The 6,234-nt window shown below is 50.2% G+C and overlaps 1 long non-coding RNA gene across 1 annotated transcript; it reads right to left on the bottom strand.

The window, feature by feature from the left end:
* Nucleotides 1–2,799: 2,799 nt before the first annotated feature.
* Nucleotides 2,800–5,935, bottom strand: LOC134142314 (uncharacterized). The gene is made up of 3 exons (XR_009958824.1): nucleotides 5,693–5,935; nucleotides 3,288–3,423; nucleotides 2,800–2,874 (listed from the first exon to the last, which is right to left on the bottom strand). It is a non-coding gene; the product is annotated as an uncharacterized LOC134142314 (long non-coding RNA).
* Nucleotides 5,936–6,234: the final 299 nt, after the last annotated feature.

The following is a 6,234-nucleotide window of genomic DNA, read 5'->3' as shown; positions in this document are numbered from 1 at the left end:
ACGATGCCGTTCCTCCAAAGCACACCTCTTCGCCGTGTTTCCCAAGCCCAGACCGCTGAGGTCAGTAGGAAAGCTTTCCTTGGTTTAAATGGGGTTTGCATCAAGCGCTAACACCGCACAGAGAGCGCTTCCCAGGTTTACAGCCCTTGCTCTGAGCAGCAAGGAAAAGCAAGGGAATGCCAGCTGCCGGCTGTCGGTGGAGGAGGGCGGTGCTGGTGCCGGGCACGGGATACTCTGCGCTGCGAGTTTGGGCACAATCTCACCCCTGGAGAAAGCATTTTCCCCGTTTATGTGAAAGTCACTCATGACTGGGAAAGGCCGGAGGCCGGGGCTTCTCTTCCTTACCGGCATGCAGAAATGCAGATACATAGGGTATACAATAAAAATAGGAATGCTCTTGCTCTTTAGGGCAAAACAAGATGAGGAAACATTTACCCCTGGCATTAAGAGCTTTTACGAAGCCAGTGCAGATGAGACGCTCTTTCCTTCAAGAAAAGGAAGTGAAAATAAGAGATTGCCAGGGACGGGCAGGAAGAGATGGTTGGCTCCATCTCTGCATGGTGACAGCATCAGATAATGTTCTCCTGAAAGCAGCAGAGGCAGCGTAAGAGACACCCACAGCCTGCTCCCTGTTCCCCCGGGGCGATGGGGAAAAGCTTGGCCGAGTGATCTGCGTCAGGCTGAGCGGCAGTAGGTCCTGGGAAAGCTTTGCACGATGTTCGTGGGCATAGTTGTTTCTGTCCTTCAGCTAGTCAGGACGTGTTCCTGCTCTCCAGCCTTGCAGAGGGAGCACGTCCCAGGGCTGTACGAAGCTGTTTGTAATATGAATATGCTTTTACACCAGCTCCCTTTTCTCTGCTCAAACCAAGGTCAGAAAAAACATCTGGGTGCAATCCTGGGCAACATGCTCTAGGTGACCCTGCCGGAGCAGAGGGTGTTGGACTAGATGATCTCCAGAGGTTCCTTCCAACCTCACCCATTCTGTGAAAAGTTGTTTAGAAAGTAAAATGGCTACATCGGTGGGGGAGCTGAAACTTGCCTTATTTTTTTCTCACTTGTGATCACATTCCCAGCATAGTGTCCAGGCCCTGAGTGCTCTAACAAGCCTTAATGACCCTCAGCAGCCTCACCTGGGACCTCCTCACAGAGGGGCCGAGGGGCTGCATCTAAGCTCAGGTCCAGGTTACGCGGTAGGTTTGCCTGTCCAAGCTCGGCCTTTGGGTTTGTCTCGTTTGACCTTGGACTTACGTTGCAGTGGCTTGTCTCCAGTCTCTGATCCGTCTCCTGCAGCTCCTGACTGGACGGACCTCGGGCCTGGTTCCTCACCTCGCCTTGTCTAAGCTTGTTGATGCAACGTGCTGTCAGCAACCTGCTCCGCTCAGGTGCTGTGGGATGTGTCCTGCTCGGTGGGGGCACTGCCTGTGCCCCTGGCTTGTGGACACTTCTCCCCACTCCTGGTGCATAGGCAAGCTGACCGCCCTGTTTCCTTGCACAGTAACACTGAAACAGTCTGGAAGTCTCTGTGGACCGAAGCTTGGTAAGAGCCTGCCAGGAGGTTCCCTCAGCTGGCTGGGATGACTTTCTAAGGAATTTCTCCATTACAAACCTTGTATGATGTGACTTTTTATGCGTGAAGGCTGATGAGGATAATGTACTAACTAGGTGGGAACTGGTTAGCAGCGATATGTTTGTGCCTCTATGAGGATAACGCAGCAGCCCCTCATGGAAAGCAGGTGTCACCCCTGGCTCTGGCTGTTGGACAGAGCATCCGAGGTCATGGTCAAACTGCAGCAGTTTGTCGAGACAAGATCACTGCCAATAGCGGCCGAGATAATAAATGTCAGGGGAACGTCTGATTTAATCTCTACCCGAAGAAAGCTCTAGAGACAGTGAAGGATGAGGTCTGGAGAAGCAGGGAGTGGAAGAAGAGTGCCGCGTCCACGGCTGACAAAATGACTCAGTGGTTGAAATGGGAAATCAAAGCTGCGTATCTAACTTCCTGACGGCGGTTGCCGGGGGGCCTTGCCGTCGCCTGCTACGAGCTCAGCCAGGTCTCGGGCTTTGGAGACAGCACTGCCCTTCCTGTGCTACCTGCTCCCTGTCCACCTGCCCTCATGGGGAAATGTTTTCCCTATTTCCAATCTAACCTCTGTTTTTGATTTATGCCCGTTGTCTCATCTTCCTGCTGAGTGAAAGCTCAGTCCGTCTGTTATTCCCTGTAATACGTGGCATTAGGGTTAATTCCATTAGGGTTACTCAGAAGGTTTTCACTGCAGCTACTTAGAAGGGAAAAATGCCATTTTTGCAAGCCTGAAAGATGAGAAGTCATCGTCATGGATATTTGCTGGAAATAAAATGATTATATGATCATTGGCCTCTAATATCACATCATAATATAATAGACAAGGAATTAAATCCCACTCTTCAGATGACATGTAACACAAGCTAAAGCCAGAGTATGAAAAATTCCACGTTGAGAAATGTGAAATTTTTTCCTGTTCTGATTCAGAATGGTATTCGGGGGAAATTCCCAACTTTCTGCAAGCTGGGAATTCTACCTTGCAACCAGCACTGCTTGGCATTACTTATTCCGGCCTTCAGCTTTTGTGAAACAACTAGTTAAGGGTGTTTGGGGGGAAAGTCTGAGCAATACTAAGCAGTTACCACGCTTTTGTCCTCCGAGATGGAAGCGGGTTAGAGCAGCGCAGCAAAGAGCAGCTCGGGGCAGCCTGTACCGGGTCCCGATTTCCTCCAAGCACAGGGAATAGGCTGCTCACCAGATCGTTTTCCGTGAAGTCCCCTTGGTTCCGGGTCTCGCTCCCTGCCTGCTCTGGCCGAGACTGGGCTTGTTGCACTTCGCAGCAGGCTGCCACGCTAATGCATATGGATTAGAGAGTATTTACTCAGGGGTGAATGAATAAGAAAAAATAACAAACATATTATTGCCATGTCTTTCCATAGTTTGCATGAGAAATTCATTTTGTCTTTGGCTTTTGGGTTTATTTTTAGTTCTTTTTTGTATGTGTGTGTACGTGTAGTCTTGTATATTTTTTTCTCGCAAAAGATGCCTCTAAGCTATCAGGATAGAAGTGTTGTATAACCTAAACCAACTTTCATATCGCGCTACCTTAACCTGAGCGTGCTGCTTCATCCACGTCTAGCTGGCGTGCTGCAAACCCGTTGGCAAATACCTTGGCAAATCGTTAGTCTCTGGACTTGCAGAAGTACCGTAACGATTAATACTTTGGAATTATGACTAATGCTTTGGAGTGGTTGCAACAACGTACCGTGTTAAATGGATTAAGGTACAGTCTGCTCCTGCGGAGCTGGCGCTTGGATGAGCTGCAGTTCTCAGTTGTGTCGCGAGCAAGTGCTGGGCTGGTCCTTGCGTTTGCTGAGTCACATGAAGCTGTGCTCAAACGCCTGCAAAGATAAGTAGTGTGGAGACATTTAGCTTCCAAAAAGCCAGACTCTGTGTTTCTAGAGGCTATAAATCTCCGATACGGTGTAGGAAGCAAGTGTTGTCTAACGTCTGAAGCTGATATTTTTTTTCCCCTGGAGCAAGTTTGTCCTGACTCTGTTTTCTTGGCAAACCTGATGGAAGAGCCGGTGCTTGAAACATGCTGTTTCAAGCAAGTGCAAAAGATGCAAAGCACATCCCGACTCCATGATGAGGAGGTGCGGGGCTTGGGGAGGAGCGAGAGAGACAAGGTCAGCCAGTGCTGTGAAGGCAGCAGTGTGCTGCAGCAGGGATCGACGACTTCAACACTCGCAACTATTCCCTGCTAAGAAGGAGGAAATCAAGTTTAAAAATCAACCTTATGGCCACAGTCAGGCTGCATGTTCTGATATGCTCGGTCACGTCAGTCTGCCTAATTCTGTTTCACTCTTTCAGTGCCTGCAAAGCTCTTGCACTCCACCAAAGTACTGGAGAAGTCAACCAACTTGTAAGCTTGTCCTGTTTCTGATGGGTTGTCTCGTTGTCCTGTTTCTGATCGGTTCACACTCACTGAGACTTAGTGGTTAAAGTTCAAGACCCGGGTTACTCATCTCTCACCCATCTACATAGGCTCTAAAGAGATAGTCATATAACGAATGCCAAGAAAGTCGTGTGTTTACGTCCAAAAGTTAGATCTCTCAAAGCAAGCTCTAAAATTTTGATTTTGGAAAATGATGTGGCAAAACAACTTGAAAATAAATTGGCTGTTTATGGTAGACCCTCTTGATATGATTAGAAAGGACAAGGAAACTGGCCCTGACTTTAAAAGTTATTGTACTGAGGAAAACTTAGCTTTGCCCGTGCTTTCTACACCAGCGGAAAGAGAATCGATCACGGTCTCGGTTACTCTGAGTTGGTACAGGCAGCAGAATCCAAATCTCAGATTAAAACTTCCAGTCCTGCCAACGACGACTGCTTTTGGCAAGGTAAAGACACGGTAGAACAGGACGTTTGGGAGCAGACAGAGCACTTCTGGGCAATGGAGAGGACACTGAGACTGGGCTCTTTTGCCACACGCGGGGCCCAAGCACCAAAATGTCTGGACTGCAGAAGAGCAAACCCACAGAGGTTTCTGTCCGACACCTACGGGCCTTCTTCAGGCCACCTGCTTGGTGCCTTTCGCTCAGTGTCCGAGAAGTTTCTAATCCGAATCTTTCATTGCTGGCTTGAACCTGCACGTTGTAGGAAGCACCTGAGCTCTGCACTGGAGCTATGGACGGTGGGAAGAGCTCCCAATCGCTTTTGCAATGGTAATAGGATTTCAGCTTTGAAGCCATATAGGCGGGTTTGAAAATTTTATCACGGAGAATATTCTGTAGAATTTGCCTTTAAAAACCTTAAGGACACTGTTAATAGTAGAGATCCTGTAGATGTCTCCCGAGACCTGTCAGAGGTCTAGCTGGTGAGGGGAAAATTATTTTCTCCTGAAGCTAGCCTAACTCATTTTATAATGTATAACTTAATGGTACTGAGGAGGGGCAGCAGAAACAGACAGACAGAGCCCGCATTAATTCCATTTACTCTTTTCTTAATAATCTACTGCACAACCTAAATTGCATATTCCTTTCTCTTTCTTTTCATCTTCTGTTACCTCCCAGATTGAACACTGAACACCGCAAGTGATCTAATTCTGCAATTCCTAATGTCTGCAGCCAAGGGCTGGCCTGTCACAGCTCCCCGGTTCCAGCTTCTCACTGCGCTCATCAGAGCAGAGCTGCATAGCTCGACTCTAACAAGCTCTCTGCGGTGTGGAGTCTAGTTCCAGCCTAGGCCAATTTCTGTGCTTGCTCTTATCTTCCAGGCTTCCCTTACGGAGCGATTTACAGCGCGCGAGCTGCTGCCGTGGGAACCCCTGGCCCTCGCAGCCTCCCTCTCCCGGGTGGCTCTGCAGCTCTTTGAGTCTTTAAACAAAGCGTCACGCATGTTCTTGGGACGACCGTGCTGGAAAGCTGTCGTCGTCCCAGCTATGGGACCAGCATGCTGAGCTGGTTGCCCCGTGCTGTAACTACGATGCCCATAAACATTTTGCGAAGCAGTGAATATCTAGGTGTCACTTTGCACGGGAAGAAAAACTCCAGTCCAGTTTGCTGCTGCGCACAACTTCACCCCGCCACGCAGTGCTCGAGGCACGTGCCGGCGGGGGCTCTACCAAAGCTTAAGCCATGCCTGAGAGTGCTCTTGGAGGTCTGCTACCTGGAAAATGCGGCCGTCGTCACTTTTCTCCAACTCCCCCAAAGCCAGAAGGGTATTCACGGGCCGCCAGCGCAGAAGCAAAGCGCCGGTCCCCGTCGGACAGAGGCCGATGCGGCGGCGCTGCCCGGGCAGGAAATTCCAGCCCGTTGCTTTGATGCTCTCTCTCTGCCGCGCTTGGGAAGCGCCGGCATCGCCCCGCGCGCTGTGCGCGCCGCCGTCGGCTCCCGCGCGGCTCGGCCCGAGCCCAGCGCCGCGACACGCTCGGCAGGCGCCGCGCAGGAGGCGGTGGAGCAGCGCGGCCGCCGGGTTCGTTGACCTCTCCTCGGTGGGACGCCGCTGAGGCCAAGCGCTGTGCGGAGAGGAATATTCCTGGAGCAGAAGAGCATCGATGAGCCCGTGGCTTGATATGAAGTACGGGTTGTCAAACTATCCCTGGTCAGAGACTTTAAAGTTCTACCTTTTTTTTTCCTGCCTGGAGTATATGGTTGGAAAAATAAAGCATCACAGGCAAGTGATCACAAAAGTTGTCTTTTTTGGTGCCG

This window comes from Rhea pennata, chromosome 6 (assembly GCF_028389875.1).
Source record: "Rhea pennata isolate bPtePen1 chromosome 6, bPtePen1.pri, whole genome shotgun sequence".
NCBI classification, from domain to species: Eukaryota; Metazoa; Chordata; class Aves; order Rheiformes; family Rheidae; genus Rhea; species Rhea pennata.
Note: the sequence above shows the minus strand (reverse complement) of the source record. Positions and strands in the feature narration are given on the sequence as shown.